We start from the raw sequence: 19,519 nt of genomic DNA on the forward strand, positions 1-19,519 counted from the left end.
GACAGAGCGAGACTCTGTCTCAAAAAAAAAAAAAAAAAGAAGTGTTTCTTTTCATTTCTAAGGATTTGGAGGTTTCCCAGATATCTCTTTGTGCAGTAAAATATTGTGTGTCTGTATTAAAAATGAAGGAAAGGATATTACTTGAGATGCTACAGACACTTAAAGGACAATAAGGGAACAGGATGAACAAATTTATGCCAACAAATTTGACAATAAAATGGACAAACTATTTGAAAGACACAAATTACTAAAGCTCACTCAAAAAGAAATAAATGACCTGAATGGCTCTATGTCTATTAAAGAAGTTGAATTCATATTTTACATTTTTCTGAGAAAGAAACTTCTGGCTCATATGATTTCAAATATACGTACTGCTAAATATTTTTTAAAGAAGAAATAACATGAATTCTACATAAACTCCTCCAGAAAACAGAAGAGGAGGGAGGACTGTCCAACTCATTACTGAGGCCAGCTTTATCTTGATACCAAAATTAGACAAAGACATTATCAGAAAACAACAGAACAATGTTCTGTGTGTGCTTGAAAAGAATGTGTATTCTGCTGTTGTTGGGTGGAATGTTGGTTTCAGCCAGTGTCAGCTAAGTCATGCTTGTTTGTGATATTTGGTCTTCTATATACTTAAGCTGCCTTCATCTTTAATCTCAGTCTACCTTCAGATAGTGTTGCTTCTCATATGGCATAAGAAATTTACCACAGTATATTCCCAATTCTCCGGTTCTACCTTTTGTGCTATTGTTGGCATGCATTTTACTTTTTATGTGCCATAATACTATATAATTCATTACTCTTACTTTTGCTTCAGATAATCAATTATCTTTAGAACAACTTAAAACATTTTTTTTTAAAGATTTTACTTTCAGCTTAGCCATTTCTAGAGATCTGCATTTCTTTGTGCAGATCCAACTCTCTGCCTAGCATCATATTCCTCAGTAGAATTTCCCTGACTATTTTTTGTAGCACAGGTCTCAGGTAATGAATTCTCTGTAGTTTTTTTTTTTTTTTTCTTTTTTTTTTGGCTCATGTTTACATGAGATTTCAAGTATTTTACCTGAGATAAATAAATCTCTAGAGATGAATGCCGTTAATTCCCTTTCTCCCTGCAAGCACATCAAGAGGTAAAATCTACTTTCATTCCCCTTAAACTTGGGCTGATCTTGTTGACTTGCTGTGACCATTGATTGTGGAAGAAGTAACTACATGCAAGTTAAGTTCTGAGTCTAGCCTTTAAGAGTCCTAGCAGCTTCTGCTTTTTCTGGAGGAGGCCAGCCACCTTAATGTAAAGAAGCTCAAGCATACTACTGAGTTGTAAGATACACCATGGAGAGAAACGCTACATGAAGGAACACCAGATGCGAGACGTGAAGGAAACCTTCTTGGACCTTCCATCCCAGTCCAGCTACCCTCTAAATTCAGTTGCAGGAATGACCTTAGCTGATTTCACACAAAACAGAAGAACCACTCAGCTGATTGCTGCCCAGATTCCCGATCCTATTAACATAGTGGTAAGAAAAGCCAGACAAATGTTTAGTGCAGTTAAAAAATATTGTTTATATTCTTAATGAACAAGGAACCCCCTTGGCCTGCACCCAAGTTGAACTACTCCCCCATCTTTCAATAGGACTTTGGGTAAGAGTGAGAAACTTGGAATTACATGGGGCTAGCTCTTGTACTCACTGGTAAATCAAGATTCTTAGGTCTCTGGCCAGGCACGGTGGCTCACACCTATAATCCCAACGCTTTGGGAGGTCAAGGCAGGCCGATCACTTGAGGTCAGGAGTTTGAGACCAGCTTGACCAGCATGGTGAAATGCCATCTCTACTAAACATACAAAAATTAGCCAGGCATGGTGGTGTGTGCCTGTAATCCCAGCCTCTTGGCAGGCTGAGACAGGAGAATTGCTTAAATCCAGGAGAAAGAAGTTGCAGTGAGCCAGGACTGCGCCTTTGCACTCTAACCTGGGCAACAGCATGGAGACCCTGGCAAAAAAAAAAAGGAGTGGGCGCTGGGTGTGGTGGCTCACACCTGTAATCCCAGCACTTTGGGAGGCCAAGGTGGGTGGATTACCTGAGGTCAGGAGTTTAAGACCAACCTGGCCAACGTGGTGAAACCCCTCTACTAAAAATACAAAAATTAGCTGGGCATGGTGGCCTATGCCTATATCCCAGTTACTTGGGAGGCTGAGGTGGGAAAATTGATTGAACCTGGGAGATGGAGGTTACAGGGAGCTGAGATCGCACCATTGCACTCCAGCCTGGGCAACAGACCGAGATTCTGTCTCTTAAAAAAAAAAAAAAAAAAAGAAGAGATTAATAAGTCTCCACTAGCTGATGGTATGGACTAGCAATAATAATTTTTCTATGTACATTCAACTAGCAGAGTTTCGTGAACTATAACGTACAATTTCTCTTCAGGTAATCTTACCAAGACTTCAGATATTCAGGATCTAGTAGCATTTTTTATTCAGAGAAAACAAAATCTTTCCTTCTTCCTTTTTTTTCTTTTTTAAATATTTGTTCTTCATTCAAATTTCAAACTGTATTGTAGATTGTGGCAAAAGAGAGTAAATGCTGCTTCATCCTCAGTGGAAACTAAATCACTACTCTGTGGCTGCAAGCCTTTAGCTGGTGATGCACACAGATGGCCCCGGCATTGTTTCTGGGATTAGCAAGATGAGACTCCCTTGTGAGATGGAATCAGAAGTCTGCCAGTCAGCCTTAGGAGAAAACAAAACTGGCTGAGATAATGTGTTCATTAAGGTGGCTATCCAGGAGTTTTCAATGTTTTTATTTACTTCCTCTAGCTTTTTCTCAAAGAATGTTTCAAGAGAAAGCTGTTTATCAACCTGAGGAAGCATGGCTCAGTCTCTTGCACTTGTTTTGTAGAATGATATGTTTTCCCTCAAGCTAGTAACTGAGATAGAGTAATGAAAAGAAAGATGACTTCCTGAAATACATACAAAAATAAAATATCTACTATCAGGCAATCTTTATTAAGGATGTTTAAAATGTAATTATTGTACTTCAGGTGGAATAAGTAAAGTCTTTTGCTACTAATATTCATCATTTTTCAGCTACTTATTGTGCCAGTTGCTGCAGTCTTGACTTCAGATTAGCTAAGTGTGTTTCTTCCCTTGTCCTAGGCCAAAGGAGAGTCTTGCTGCCTTGATGGAAGTTACACCACCTCTTTGTCCTGGTTATGTTCTTATCTGGTGACTGGTCATGTGAGGATAGAAAGGCCCAGCTCCCTATGCCGCTTCTGGAGCACCCCATAGGACGGAATGAGTCCCCCCCATCACTGGCCAGTCCTGCTTCCTCACTCCCTCACAGACATTGATCCCAAGAGCACTCCCGAGTAAATATTATCCATTTCAGAGACTGCTTCCCATAGGCAAATGGACCCACAACAATATAGTCAGGAAGGTATTCCCCCACAATTCACGTGCTGAAATTCTAAACGCCATGGTGATGGTATTAGGAGGGTGGAGCCTTTGGGAGGTGATTAGATAATAAGGGCTCTGCCCTCGTGATTGGGATTCATGTCCTTATAAAGAGACCTAATAGAGCTAAGCTCACTCCTTTTGCGGTGTGAGAACTCAGCTAAAAGGTGTCATCTGTGAACTCGGAAATGGGTTCTCACCAGACACAGAATCTGAAGATGCTTGATCTTGGACTTCCCAGTTTCCAGGACTATGAGAAGTAAATTTCTGTTGTTTGCAACCCACTCAATTTGTAGTATTTTGTTATAGCAGCCTGAACTGACTCAGACACCAACTCAACAACTAACTTTGATTTATCTAAACCCCTCCCCCCAGTTATTTCCTGTATTATTTAAAAATAGGCAATACTATATTTCCTATATTATTCCAAAGCAAATCCCGTATGCCATATTTTTATCTGTAAACATATCAGGATGTGCTGTATCTTTCAAAAGTAAGGACTCCTCCTTTTAAAAGCCATAACTGCAATACCATTATTACACCTTTAGAAGTTAACAGTAATTCCCAATAACATCAGATAAAGTCAGTGTTTACTTAGTTTGAAATAGGATCTATATAAGGGCCTACAATTGTAATTGATTGATATGTCTCTTAATTTTCTTTTGATCTGTAACTTCTTTTTTTCTCATCAGATAGTTTTTAATCCATATAATTTTCAACTTTTGTGATTACTGTGCTTGGATATACAGTCCCTTTTTGTATGGGCCGTAAGCTCAGTCTCAAGAGTTTATGGTAATACTTGTGACACTAGTAGTAGCTGCCTTTTGAGGACTTTTTATAAACCAGGCACTCATAGTGCTTTGCATATATTATCTCAGTTAATCTGTGTAACAACCCTCAGCCCCATTTTACAGATAGAAAAACTCTCCCATTTGAGACTTCAGAGGTGAAGTAGTAAGAAACAGAACTGAACCACATCATTCTGACTCCAGAGTTCACATTCTCAACCTCTAGGCTATGCTGCCTGAGTAAACGTATTAGAAGTTAATGCCATGCTGAGTGAGTGCTATGTTATTCTCAGTACTTTTATGGGTGTTTGAAATTTTTCTTAGGTTAACGAAAAAAAATTGAATGCTGTCATAAAATGGCCATGTAGTCAATCTAAATCAACAAACCATCTGTGTACATGGAACTGGGTAGGAGCTAAGCAAAATCCACAGATAAATGATATCTGATCTCTGCCCTCCAGATGCTCAGAGGCCAAAGGCTGGTGGCGGGAGACAAACAGATACAAAAGCAGGCTGAATAAAAAGTGGGCTGTCGGGAGTCTGTAGTAGAGCTGTAGACGGAAAGTGATGGAGGCAGAAAGGGCTTTCTGATTTGGGGGGTTAGGGAAGGCATTTTGGAGAATGTGGGATCTGCAAGGCCCTTGAATGATGAGAAGGATATTAGCAAAGTGTAGGCAGATGAGGATTGAAGATGATGAGTATTAAAGTGTGATACCACATTCTAATGAAGTTCCTTTGGGGCTTCTCTTTCTCCCAGTTGACTGTGTGGAAATGCACAAAGCATTCGTTAAAGTTTTCTCCCCAACTCAGCAACTTACGACATAGGCAGATAGGACCTAAACTCTGACCCTGTCTTCACTGACTTTCCAGACAGGATCCAGGTTGGGGTGCTGATGTTAAGGTCATGTTGTCCTCCTGTTATCTGTTTAGGTCAGGCAACTTGCCAGGTCTACCTTGGCAGGAAAGCTTCGGTTCCCAAGATAACCTGTTTTGTGCCTCTCTGATTACAACCTGACTGCAGTCCTGCATTGTTCTCGGTGAGCAGTGAGCAGCTATCACTGCACGAGGTGGCCAAACTCTGTGCTTAGTGGCAGATCCATCTGAGATTCCTTTTGGGTGCGCTAAGAAACAGAGCTCTCCTTTCTAGGACTTGGAGGGACTACTTGCTTCATTTTACATCTTTATTAGACATACCTACTTCTCTGGCTTCACGAGGCTAAGCAAAAAGGATGTGCTAAGCAGCAAAGTTTTCATTTCTGTTTTGTCACCTGTCAGCAACAGAAGCTCAGGCTCTGGCTGCCTGACCTTATCCCAAGCCTAGTGTCTCCTTTCCTGCCTTCTCGCACATCTTGCAGTTACGTTCGCAGGAAAGTCAAGTAGGTTTAACATTAATCAAAGACAAACCTAAGTAGAGGAGTAAATCGACTACCCACTGCTCCTCTCCAAACCGTATGTAGTAATGAATTCAAAAGCAAAATATTTTCATTATCCATGCTAGCAATTCTTGTCACTAAGGACGAAAGTTGAGTTAATAATAAGCCTATAGGCCCTTACTTCGAAGATATAAGGATAACGTATAAATCAATGTTGCTATATTATTTCTAATGAAATATTTTTTTAATTTTTACACTTGTATGTTTTATTTTCTTCTTATCACATTTATAACATGTAATAGGTCTTAGTGCTGTCCATTAAATACTTCTGGTTTTCCTCCAAGATTCACAATAGTAGTATATTTCCTGAACTCTAGAAGTTAGGTGTGGGCATGTGATTTGCTGTATAGTTAAGACAGTGTGGGTGAAGGAAATGGATGCCACCTCCAGACAAACTTTGGGAGCCAATGCATGATTGCCTGTGCTTTGCTTTCCCTTTGCCACAGTGACTGGTGACTTTCTGGGTGACGGCTGCTTCTTCGGTCTGATTCACCCGGTAGATCCCTCAGCCAACTCTGTGATAGATATGCAGCACGAGGTGGAAATCAACCCTGGATGTTTTAAGTGACTGAAACTTTGAGGTGGAATGTTATTGCAGCATTACTTAGCCTCATTTGACTGAATATAGGCTTTTTAAAAGGCTTCTGAGGGACTGGGCGCGGTGGCTCACGCCTGTAATCCCAACACTTTGGGAGGCTGAGGCGGGTAGATTATGAGGTCAGGAGATTGAGACCATCCTGGCTAGCACAGTGAAACCCCATCTCTATTAAAAATACAAAAAACTAGCCGGGTGTGGTGGCGGGCACCTGTAGTCCCAGCTACTCAGGAGGCTGAGGCAGGAGAATGGTGTGAACCTGGGAGGCGGAGCTTGCAGTGAGCCGAGATCGCGCCACTGCACTCCAGCCTGGGCGACAGCGAGACTGTCTCCAGAAAAAAAAAAAAAGGCTTCTGAGGATTACAATGAGCCTGTAGATAACCTTTAAGATAACTTCAGAAAAGATTTTGGCTTGGTGAGTGTGATAAAACACTCACCCTCTACAAATTGGAGGGACTAATGATAATTTTGCCCATCTTTCTACAAAGGCTTATTTTCCAGTCATTTGATGACTTACATTATATAGCATAATATGTAAATATTATGTATGTAACATATAATATAGCCCCTTATAACAAGTTTTTTCCCCAACAAACATTAACTAAAAGTTTTGCAAAGTATCATAGCAAGCTAACATGGAGGAAATTGCTCTTGTATTTAAAATTTAATATTAAAAATTTCACATTTGTAAAACTTTGGTTCTAAGACCTCCCATGCTCATAATCTACAAGACTGGCCCTTTTTGGTTAGATTTGCTGCAAGAACCTGACAATAAAGACTGAGTTGACAAATCTGTTGAATAAATTTATGCTAGGCTTCACTATGTCAAATTTATATTTTTAGCACCCTCTGCTGGAGAAACTATATACACTTCTGATAAATACGCTTGATTTATGCCAATGTGATCATTCTGACTTGTGTCTTAAATATAGGATTTGGAGAATGTTATTTAAAATCTGTACTAAAAGAAGCCTCTCCTTTAAGCTTTTAAGGCCTTTTAAGGCCAACTGGCCTTCTCACTCTATCCATGCACCAGTGGTATTTGTCTCCTGCAGATCCCCTCGAAAGACATACACATGTTCACATAGTTATTAATGTGTGTATAATTTACACATGGAAAAAGTAGAAATGTGCTTAATGAAAATGAGAAATTTGTAGGCTGGGTGTGGTGGTTCACACCTGTAATCCCAGCACTTTGGGAGGCCAAAGCGGGCGGATCATGAGGTCAGGAGATCGATACCATCCTGGCTAACATGGTGAAACGCTGTCTCTACTAAAAATACAAAAATTAGCCAGGTGTGGTGGCGGGCGCCTGTAGTCCCAGCTACGCAGGAGGCTGAGGCAGGAGGATGGCGTGAACCCAGGAGGCGGAGCTTGCAGCGAGCTGAGATTGTGCCACTGCACTCCAGCCTGGGCGACAGAGCAAGACTCCGTCTCTTTAAAAAAAAAAAAAAAAAAGGAAATTAGAAATTTGTAATATTATGCCTTTCTTCAAAACAGCCTCCCCACCATATATTCTTGTGGGCAAGCACACTTACAGCCTCCAGTCTCTCTAAAGTATCTTCTGATTCATCTGCCAAATCTCAGTCCACATTATGTCATTCCTACTCATTCATTCAGCAAACCATGTGACAAAGTGTTAAGTGGTGGGAATCCCATTTTAAGCTAAACCCATTATCTCCTATCTTAGTCTGTTTTATGCTGCTATAACTGAATACCACAGTTTGGGTCATTTATAAGGAAAAGAAATGTATTTTTTATGGCTCCGGAGGCTAGGGAGTTTAAGGTCGAGGGGCTGATCATCTAAGAAGGGCTTTCTTGCTGTGTCACCCACAGTGGAAGCTGGAAGGGTAAGAGACCATGAGAGAGCAGAGGAAAGGGGGTCGAGCTCATTTTATCAGGAACTCACTCCTAACCCACTCCCAAGGGAATGGCATTAATCTATTTATGAGGGCAGAGCCTCTATCACCTCTTACAGGTCCCACCTCTTAATGCTGTTACAGTGGCAATTAAATTTCAGTGTGACTTTTGGAGGAGACATCCAAACCATACAATATCTCTGTCTTTAGGGAGTTTATTGTCTTATTGGAGAACAGACTTTCACCAAATGAAGAGGTTAGTAAGTATTTAATTATGAACTGTAGGCAGGGCATGGTGGCTCACGCTCTGTAATCCCAGCACTTTGGGAGGCTGGGAGGCGGGTGTGGATCACTTGAGGTCAGGAGTTTGAGACCAACATGAGCAACACAGTGAAAACCGTCTCTTCTAAAAATACAAAAATTAGCTGAGCATGATGGCATGTACCTGTAATTCCAGCTACTCTGGAGGCTGAGGGACAAGAATTGCTTGAACCCGGGAGCCAGAGGTTGCAGTGAGCCGAGATTATGCCACTGCACTCCAGCTTGGGCAAAAGAGGGAGACCCTGTCAGAAAAAAAATAAAATAAAATAAAAATATAAATAGTTATGAACTGTGATAAGTATTTTGAAAGGGTACTCTATGTGACTATCTTAATTATATGACTATGTTAACCTAATTTAGCCGACTAAATTAGAAAGCAATATTTGGGCTGAGATGACCTGAACTCGGTGGACAGTGCTAACCAGCTGAAGAGAGGGGTGGGCTGGTGGAGGAGAAACATTGCGCACACGGAAAGCAGCAGGTGCACCACTCTGCATCCAGAAAGGATGAGTGAAAAACAAACAAGATTCCATAGTAAGGAGATCGGGGGAGTGTTGCTCTTTTACTTTAAAACAGTGGGAGCTGGTAAAAAGAGGCCAATGGAAGCAGGGTAGATGGGATAGGCAGTACACTCTCAGCTCTGCGTTTCAAAACAAAATTGCTCTTGCTGTGTTTGGGAGAAGAAATAATTGGTTGGATATAATAAGATTGGATTCCCTTTACTCTAGAATTAAACCTAGTGCCCAAGCGTGATATGTAAGTTTCTCTAAGTGGGCTCTGTCTGTTTTTTCAATTTCATTCTTACACGCTCTGTGATACTGATTGTTTCCTGAGAATATGTATCATGCTCACTTGAAAGGCCTTTTCTTTTTCCCACTTCTCCTTTCTCCATCTATGGAAATGCCATTTATTTGTTTCATTTATTATTATTATTATTTTTGATACAGAGTCTTACTCTGTTGCCCAGACAAGTGCAGTGGCATGGTCTCAGTTCACTGCAACCTCCACCTCCCAGGCTCACGCGATTCTCCTGCCTCAGCCTCCTAAGTAGCTGGGATTACAGGCACCCGCCACCATTCCCGGCTAATTTTTGTATTTTTATTAGAGACAGGGTTTCACCATGTTGGTCAGGCTGGTCTCGAACTCCTGACCTCAGGTGATCCGCCAGCCTCGGCCTCCCAAAGTGCTGGGATTACAGGCATGAGCCGCTGCACCCAGCCGGAAATGCCATTTATTCTTAAAATACCAATGCAAGACCACATCCTTTGGGAAGCTTTCTCTTTTTTCATCCCCACTCAACATGAATTCTGCTTCTACTTCCTCTACACTTCCATAGCATAGCATCTGCATTTCTACATAAGACATCTCACACTTCTCTGCATCATGAGATTGTAAAAAATATAAAAGGGATAATAGCTTCTTTCCTTCCTCCAGCCTCCCCCGACCCCCGGTATTTCCTAGATCATTGCTTTGAACTCAATAGGGCACTTTGAAATGAAATTCATCATTACATTTCATTATACTATAAATTTCATTAGATCTCTCATAGATCCACATTAGTAAGGTTACATTCTTACATGCAAATACATGTAGAGGCACACTTCTAAGAGCAGAATGGGCAGGAAGTTAATGCTTTGCTTGGGTTGAGAGAGAACACCCTAGAAAGTAGACAGAGAAAGGGAAGGGAGGTGGGAAGGAATAGGGAGGTGAGTTGGAGTGGGTAGGCAAATAGGTGAAAAGTGTGAGTAGTAAGTGAGGTGGCCAGAGGATGGCCATATAAATAACCATACTGACACGGTTTGGCTGTGTTCCCACCCAAATCTCATCTTGAGTTGTAGCTTCCGCAACTCCCACATGTTGTGGGAAGGACCTGGTGGGAGGTAATTGAATTATGGGGGTGGGTCTTTCCCATACTATTCTCATGCTAGTAAGTCTCACAAGATCTGAGGGTTTTTTTGTTTAGTTTTGTTTTTGAGATGAAGCTTGGCTCTTGTTGCCCAAGCTGGAGTACAGTGGCGTGATCTCGGCTCACTGCAACCTCTACCTTCCAGGTTCAAGCCATTCTCCTGCCTTAGCCTCCTGAGTAGCTGGGATTACAGGCGCATGCCACCATGCCTGGCTAGTTTTTTGTATTTTTAGTAGAAATAGGGTTTCACCATGTTGGTCAGGCTGGTCTCGAACTCCTGACCTCAGATGATTCTCACGCCTCAGCCTCCCAAAGTGCTGGGATTACAAGCGTGAGCCACCATGCCCAGCCAAGATCTGATGGTTTGATAAAGGGGAGTTTCCCTGCACAAGCCCTCTTCCTTGTCTGCCACCATGTGAGATGAGCCTTTCACCTTCCACCATGATTGTGAGGCCTCCCCAGCCACATGGAACTGCGAGTCCATTAAACCTCTTTCTTTTGTGAATTGCCCAGTCTCAGGTATGTCTTTATCAGCTGCATGAAAACGAACTAACATACATATTGATCTAAAGCTGAAGGCTTGCTTCAGACAACTTCTGTTTTTCTCACACATTTACACTAAGGGCTGGAAAAACAGATGTGAAATAGTCATGAACAAATAAACTAGTTGGTGTGTGTGTGTATACATATGTGTATGTCTACATATAGAGAGATAGCTACACCCATATGTATATCTCTGAAAATGTAAGACAAGATATAACGTGTACTTACTATTCTCTTTTGCCATTTTCTAGTTTGGGGGAAAGTTCTATTAAATCTAAGTTGATGAACATTATTCCCCCTGCTAATACCACAAGTCCTGACTTGTAAGGAGGACAAAGCTGAGGTCAGTGCATAAATATGAGCTGCGGATCTTGTGAAAACACAGATTCTGATTGAGTAGGCATGGAGTGCAACCTGAGTTTCTGCTTCAGGTGATGCTGATTCTGCTAGTCTGTGGCCCATACTTTGAATAGCAAGGGACTGGATGGTTTCTGGTAATCCTTTCTAATTCTGTTGCAGTTGTTTTGCTTGAAAAACTTTCTACCTTTTGGAAGTATTCACTTATAGTTTAATCTGTATAGTTTCAGGTGATAACAAAATAGAACATTTCAAGGCAATGAATTAAAAAGGTAAGTAACAATATTAAATATAACCCAGGATTTTCTCTAAGGCAATAAACATTTTCAAATAAGTGACAAGTGTGAGGCTTGAATTTTTAAGGATGCACTTAAAATCCAGTGGACAAGCCATTGTTGAGTGAAAATTCAGGCCTCGTCTCTCTTATTGGAAGGTGAATGTGAGCTACATCAGTAGATATCAAAGTTTTTGTTTGTGACCCACAGTGAGAAACATATTTTAGGTTATGATCTTGCACATAAATAACAGTCTCACAAATAAAACAATATTAATATGTACTCTGATAACATTCATTCTATAGCAATCCTTTTTTTTTTTTTTTGACACGGAGTTTCACTTTTATTGCCCAGGCTGGAGTGCAATGGTGCGATCTCGGCTCACTGCAACCTCTGCCTGCCAGGTTCAAGCAATTCTCCTGCCTCATTTCTCTAAGTAGCTGGGATTACAGGCATGAGCCACTACGCCTGGCTTACTTTGTATTTTTAGTAGAGATGGGGTTTCTCCATGTTGGTCAGGCTGGTCTCGAACTTCTGATCTCAGATGATTTGCCCGCCTCGGCCTCCCTCTCAAAGTGCTGGGATTACAGGCGTGAGCTACCGCACCTAGTCTGCAATCTATTTTTTAAAATGCTTTTCACAAGCACATAGTGGCCTGCAACTCGCAAAATTGGAACTGGATGACATTTTCAGCCTCCATCTTTAAAAAAAAAAAAAAAAATCACTATTCATTGGCAAAACGTGATAAAATTGTATTGCATTTAGGTTCCTAAAGCATTCATTTGTCTTTTTTTTTTTTTTTTTTTTTTTTGGAGATGGAGTCTTGCTCTGTTGCCCAGGCTGGGGTGCATTGGCACGATCTCGGCTCACTGTAAGCTCCGCCTCCTGGGTTCAAGCAATTCTCCTGCCTCAGCCTCCCAAGTAGCTGGGACCACAGGTGCATGATGCCATGCCAGGCTAATTTTTTGTATTTTAGTAGAGATGGGGTTTCACCGTGTTGCCCAGGTTGGTCTCAAACTCCTGAGCTCAGGGAAACCACCCACCTCAGCCTCTCAAAATGCTAGGATTACAGGCGTTTCTATTGTGTGAAATGGAATATTGGAAAGTGGGATTCCGGGGTAGGCTGGATGGCAGAAAAGACCTGCTTGCTATGTCTTCCAGGAGCACTTTTTATTATAGCTACCACTTATATTCCCCCTAATCTACAATATAACTACATGGTTGACTTCTGGAATTTTATAAAGGCAAGCTGGAGTATTTTTCCCTCAAAACTACTTAACCCTCACTTAAGCAGGCAGTAGAGCAGCGTGGTTAAGAGCATGAACTGATGGCAGGCTGTCTGGTCAGCATCTTGGCCATCCCACGTACTAGCTGTATAATTTTAGTCTACTTACTTAACCTTACGTGCCTCACTTTCCTCATCTGTGAAATGGGAACAGTAATACTAGTTGAGTATCCCTTTTCCAAAATGCTTGGGACCGGAAGTATTTAGAATTTCAGATTTTTTTTTTATTTTGGAATATTTGCATAAACATAATGAGATATCTTGGGGATGGGACCCAGGTCTAAACATAAAATTATGTTTCATATATACCTCGTACACATAGCTTGAAGGTCATTTTATACAACATTTTAAATAATTTCGTACATTAAACAAAGTTTGTGTACACAAGGTCAAGGGTGAAATTTTCTACTTGTGGTGTTGTATCAGTGCTCAAAACTTTTGGGTTTTTGAATTAGGGATGGTCAGCCTATAGTTCCTACCTAATAGAATTGAGGTGAAGATTGAATGAGTTAACATCGTAGACAAGCACAACAGGAATGTTATTAGCTACTGTTAGCTAGGCTTAAATTACAATGTAAAGTTTGAGCCTAACTCCAATTTCATGACAAAGTAGAAGAGTAGCAATATAATACGTATTACTTATTAATATAATAATAAGTACTTCTAAACCAGTGTCTTGATATTGAGCTATAGTAAATATTAAATCCAATAAAAGTGCTTTTGGTAATCCCAAATGCAATTTCCCCTCAGTCCTGATTCAAACAGGCCTGCAATAACTTAGTTATCCAACTGATTAGCATTCTAAAACCATACTGAGGGAAAAAAATTCTACCAGAAATTTACATCTTGTACTAGAAAATGAAGATCCAGTAATGTCACATTTCTGTGGGAATGTAACAGTCAGGGCTTTTGTGGTTTAAATGGAAGGGTGCAGGCTCCATTCTGTGTAACACCAAGGAAAGTATGACATGTTTGAGAAATTTGTATATTTTTGCATAACGGTCTTCCTTTCTTTGTTGTTACTCATTTTTGGGGTGGAGGGAGGTCAGTGGAAAGTGCTTATGGAAGTTTAGAAAAAGATAGATTCAGCTGCTAAAGGAAGGAAATACGGTATCCATTTTTTCAAATGTTCTACCTATTAAATTGTGAAAATAATAGTATAGATACCCTTTCAAAGTTCTAAATTGGTTAACTTTCCCCCAAAACACTAACAAGTGAACCTAAACAGCTACAATCTAAACTTTTATAAATATGGTCTAGAACTAAATATTCTACCTGTCATGGGAGTGATTACACCACAGAAGGAAGTGACAATCAGTCATACTTGCCTTCTTGCTTATGACATGTCGTTGCTGTCTGTGTAGGTAAAAATCTATTACTATAGCTAGTCATCTAAATTGCCATAGGGAACTGGTGTGTGTTCAGTGCCTAACTGCAGCTTAACCACTTCTAAAACTTGAACCGTAAAGGCTTCATATGCATGTGGATTTTCATAACGTCAGAATGGGAGTAAGGCACAGAGTATTTAAAATAAAGGTATTTTTCCAAATAAGGTCTAAAAGGAAAACATGAACTCCCTCCTCTCCCTGGTTCCCTACTCCTGTTAGTCATAAAGCTTGCCCAAACGCATCCTCTCTTTCCTACCCCTCCGCCCTCCCTGTGTCCTTGCCCAGGACTTCGTTAGCCCACATTTGCATCTCTACAGCCTCCTGCAGGCTGCCTTGAGATCTGAGGCCTTTCCAGCATATCCTTAATACTACTGCTAGACCTAATCTGTTAAAAACATTACTTTGGGCTTGTCATCTTCTCTCTTTATACTCTCATCACTTCCTTGCTTTAACTTTCCCAAGCTTGCAGATGGCCACTTGAGTCCTGGCAGCTCTCCTGATTGCCCCTCATGCATACATACACTGGAACCTTCCCACTGAACTCCTGTATCCAGATGTTCCACCATCACGCTCCAAATCCTGCATGGCAAATGCCATCTTGCTCCTCTCCCCAAGTCAAAGATTTCAGGGCACTGACTTTCATTCAGTCACTCGAGCTAGCAATCTAGAAGTTATCTTTGGCTCTTCCCATGTCCTCAGCAGCACAGACAGTTCATAAGTTCTGGCCCCACCGGGTTGTGCCCATCTGCCTTCCTTACATTCAATTCTTGTGGCTTTTTGCCCACGTGAGTAGACTTTGCAATTTAATGCTGTATTTTAAGGGCATAGAAAATATGAGAAAGTATATGTATTTATGTTAAAAGGTAAGAAATTAAGCTTTCTTAATATTTGCTATAAGGATAGACACTGGGTCCTCAATTTGTCTCTTACGTTCGATGATCACGTGTCAAATAGAATACTAGGAAGGATCCTGAGGGCATGGTAGGAGTTCCACTGTCAGTGTATCACTCTGTATTGCTGTTTCCTTGCTATGAGTTGTTTTCAATGGGCCTGATTTTGTAAAAGCAAGATTTTAAAATAACAGGCCATGGCCTGGCGCAGTGGCTCACACCTGTAATCCCAGCACTTTGGAAGGCTGAGATGGGCGGATCACGAGGTCAGGAGATCGAGACCATCCTGGCTAACATGGTGAAACCCCGTCTCTACTAAAACTAACTAAATAAATAAATAGCCGGGCATGGTGGCGGGTGCCTGTAGTCCCAGCTACTCCAGAGGCTGAGGCAGGAGAATGGCATGAACCCAGGAGGCGGAGCTTGCAGTGAGTTGAGATTCCGCCACTGCACTCCAGCCTGGGCAACAGTGGGAGACTCCATCTCAAAAAATAATAATAATAAAATAATAATAATAAACAAATAAATACAATAAATTAACAGGCCATCACTAAAATGGCCAGGCAAACCTTTTCTTATCACCAAGAGTTTTCTGACTTTTTTCTTGGCAAAGTACTTAAAGATAAGTTACACATATTTTTTATTTCTTTTAGATGAAAGTGTCATAAGTTAGATTCCTGGGAAGAAAATTCTGAGACACATTCTGCTGGATGATTATTAGGGCTCATCCTTGGTTTCAACACCCATAGAAGGAAGGGGGAAGAAGGAATCGAACAGAGGAGAGACAGAAGTCGAGATGCATTTCAGGCCGGGACTCTTGACTGAACCCACAGCTTTGGAGCTAGAATGGCTCTTCAGAGTTGTCCTGAGTTGGGCTGAGATGGCCAGTTCTTTATATTCCTGCATGGGAGAGTCACTGCATGTCCACCCCAGGGAGCAGTGTGGCCAAGACAGTCCCTGAAATGCCTGCCAGCACTCCCTATACCTGGAGCAACGAGACCAACATCACAGGGGGATATACTGGGTGATGGATCACAGCATTCATCCCAGAAGATGAGGATACAGAATTGGCTGACTGCTACATTCTAAATGTCAATGTTCCCCAAAATTCATATGTTGAAACTTAATTCCCCAATGTGATGGCATTAGGAAAGGAGGCCTTTGGGAGGGGCTATAGGTCATGAGTGGGATTAGTGTCCAGAGAGCTGCCTTGCCCTTCCACCATGTGAGGACATAGTGAGAAGGTGCCATCTATGAACGAGGAAGTGGGCGCTTACTACCAGACACCCACTGTTCTGGCAACTTAATCTTGAATTTCCCAGCATCCAGAACTCTGAGAAATCAATTTCTGTTGATTATAAGCTACCCAGTCCATAGCATTTTGTTAAAGCAGCTGAAACTAAACTAAGACAGTGACGTTTTCTGCAACAAAAAGATAGAGTGAGTCTCTATAGCATACCATGTAAGAGATGTTTTTGGAAAAATAACCTCATTTCATATGTTTCCTCAAGCTAAAAAGAATATCGTAACAACAAATGAGAAAGTAGTTGGTTTAGAAATATTGCACCCTATGGAGAGAGTATTTTGGATTTGTTTTTTTTTGTTTTGTTTTTAACGTTTGTTTTAGGTTTGGGGGCACATATGCAGGCTGGTTATATAGGTAAACTCATGTCACAGGGATTTGTTGTACAGATAATTTCATCACCCAGGTACTAAGCCTAGTACCCAATAGTTGCTCTTTTTCCTCCTCTCCCTCCTCCCACCCTCCACCCTCAAATAGGCCCCAGTTTGTGTTGTTCCCTTCATTATGTTCATGAAGTTGAGAGAGTGTTTTGAAAAAGAATGTTGGAAAGCATTTCCACTGTTAGATGATTTTAAGTCAAGAAGTTATATAACAGTGTCACCTATCTAGATGCACACAAGCATGGACACAGAATTGTTTCATATGTTTAAAACTTTTCTAGATCCTTTTGTGGTTCATAAGCTTGATGATTGAGTTTTCACGTCCACGTGTGAGATGTGCCTCCCTTGAGCCTTGTTACAACATTGGCACATTCCCTGCCTGATGTGAACAATAAAAATAAAAAATAAAAATTTGCTAAACAGAGTTTCTGTGGATTTCTAACTTATTTATAAAAACAATAAAAATGTATTAATAAAAATAAATGTAACGTATTCCATTTAGTGTTCAAGAACAACTAAGTAACAGTAAAGATGGAAATTTGCTAGCTGAATTTCAAGAAAAATATTTGTATAGTAAGTAGATGAGATAGAAAAAAATGTATGTCATAATTCAAAAGTCAGTCAGAAGCCTGGGTAACATAGTGAGACTCTGTCTCCACAAAAATTAAAAATTAAAAAAATTAGCCAGGACTACAGACATGGGAGGTTGAGGCAGGAGGACCACCTGAGTCCAGGAGTTTGGGGCCACAGTGAGCCATGATCACACCACTGCACTCCAGTCTGGGCAACCGAGTGAGACCCTGTCTAAAAAAAGAAAAAAACAAAAGTCAGTCAGAGGGGCAGTGTTTTCATTTGGAATTCTTCATTTTTTTGAGGTATTAAAGAAAAATGATTTCTTACCACACTGCTGACACAAATGTGGGCGTGTGTGTCACAAGAACCAATTCTCCAGCCCTCTGTACACCAGCTGAGTGTCCTACAATTCATTTCCTTTTTTTTCTTCCCTTTTGAGATGGAGTCTCAATCTGTGGCCCAGGCTGGAGTGCAGTGGTACGATCTCAGTTCACTGCAACCTCTGCCTCCCAGGTTCAAGTGATTCCCCTGCCTCAGCCTCCCGAGTAGCTGGGATTACAGGCGCCCACCACCATGCCCACCATGCCCAGTTAATTTGGTGTTTTTAGTAGAGACAGGGTTTTTCTACGTTGGCCAGGCTGGTCTCAAACTCCTGACCTCAGGTGATCCTCCTGCCTTGGCCTCCCAAAGTGCTGGGATTACAGGCGTGAGCCACCGTGCCCAGCCCTGCAATTCATTTCTGACACTACCCAGAGTTAGTGCAGCCCCCACGGGTTATGGGTCCATTCCACAAGACTGCCCCACTTTGGATTCCAGTGCCAGATCTGGGCCTACTGTATGTGTGAGCAATCAGCTGTAAATCTGTACATCAGGGCTGTCCACCATCCTCTCCTCACACTCCATAAGTTGTTAGAACTGCTCACAGAACTCAGGGAAACATTTTACCTTCATTGACTGGTTTATTATAAAGAATATGATAGAGGATACAAATGAACAGCCAGATGAAGAGGTACATAGAGCAAGGTCCCCAGCACAGGAGCTGCTGTCCCCATGAAGTTGAGATGTGCCAACCTCCCAGCACGTGGTCGTACTCACCAATCCAGAAGCTTTCTGAACCTGGTAGTTTAGGGATTTAGTGGAGGCTTCATCATGGAAGCATGACTGATTATTAACTCAGTCGCTAGTCCCTCCCTCTTCCCCAGAGGATGCCGGGTGGAGCTGAAAGTTCCAAGCTTCTAATCATGGCTTGATCTTTCTGGTGACCAGCACCATTCAGGAGCCCACCAAGAGCTGCCTGGCTAGAACAAAATACATTCCCATCGCCTTTTGGACATCCCAATAATTTCCAAAGGATGTAGGACCTCTGTCTCAGGAACCAGAGTGTATTAGTCCATTCTCACATTGTTATAAAGAAATACCTGAGACTGGGTAATTTAGAAAGGAGGTTTAGTTGGCTCACAGTTCTGCAGGCTGTACAGGAAGTATAGTGGCTTCTGCTCTTGGGGAGGCCTCAGGAAGCTTCCAATTATGGCGGAAGACAAAGGGGTAGTGAGACATCTCACATGCCTGGAGCGGGAGCAAGAGAGCAGGGAGATGCCACACACTTTTAAACAACCAGATCTTGAGAGGACTTACTATTGTGAGAACAGTACTAAGAGGATGGTGCTAAACCATTCATGAGAAATCTGCCCCCATGATCCAGTCACCTCCCACCAGGCCCCATCCCAAACACTAGGGATTACAATTCCCCATGAGATTTGGGTGGGGACACATCCAAACCATATCAGAGTTGAGGACCAAATATTAAAATAAAAGATGCTCCTAGTACTCCTATTGCTTGGGAAACTGCAAGAGTTTTAGGGGCTCTGTGTCAAGAACTGGAGACAGAGACCAAATATGTATTTATTATTATGTCATAGATTATTTTAAATTATGACAAATATTAAAATTAAGTATTAAGATAAAGTGAATATAGGTCATTGAACTGCTAAACCTCAAAGTATTAATCATTTTCAAAAGATTTTTTGAAGTAATGAAGACTGGTGATAGTTACTTATTGAATTATGTCTCACAAAAAGTTAAGCTGAAATCCTTATCCTCAGTTCCTATTTGGAAATAGGGTCATTGCAGATATAATTAGTTAAATTAAGATGAAGTCATAAGGGT

General features: G+C 41.3%; 1 long non-coding RNA gene across 1 annotated transcript in view; it reads left to right on the forward strand.

Annotated features, from left to right (window-relative positions):
• The window catches only part of LOC105546456, a 36,450-nt gene extending 19,254 nt beyond the window's left edge, over window positions 1-17,196 (forward strand). The window contains exon 3 of the long non-coding RNA XR_001007097.1: window positions 15,751-17,196. This is a non-coding gene — a long non-coding RNA (uncharacterized LOC105546456). The remainder of the gene's footprint in view (window positions 1-15,750) is intronic.
• The last annotated feature ends 2,323 nt before the right edge of the window (window positions 17,197-19,519 follow it).

This window comes from Mandrillus leucophaeus, unplaced genomic scaffold (assembly GCF_000951045.1).
Source record: "Mandrillus leucophaeus isolate KB7577 unplaced genomic scaffold, Mleu.le_1.0 Scaffold36, whole genome shotgun sequence".
Lineage (NCBI taxonomy): Eukaryota > Metazoa > Chordata > Mammalia > Primates > Cercopithecidae > Mandrillus > Mandrillus leucophaeus.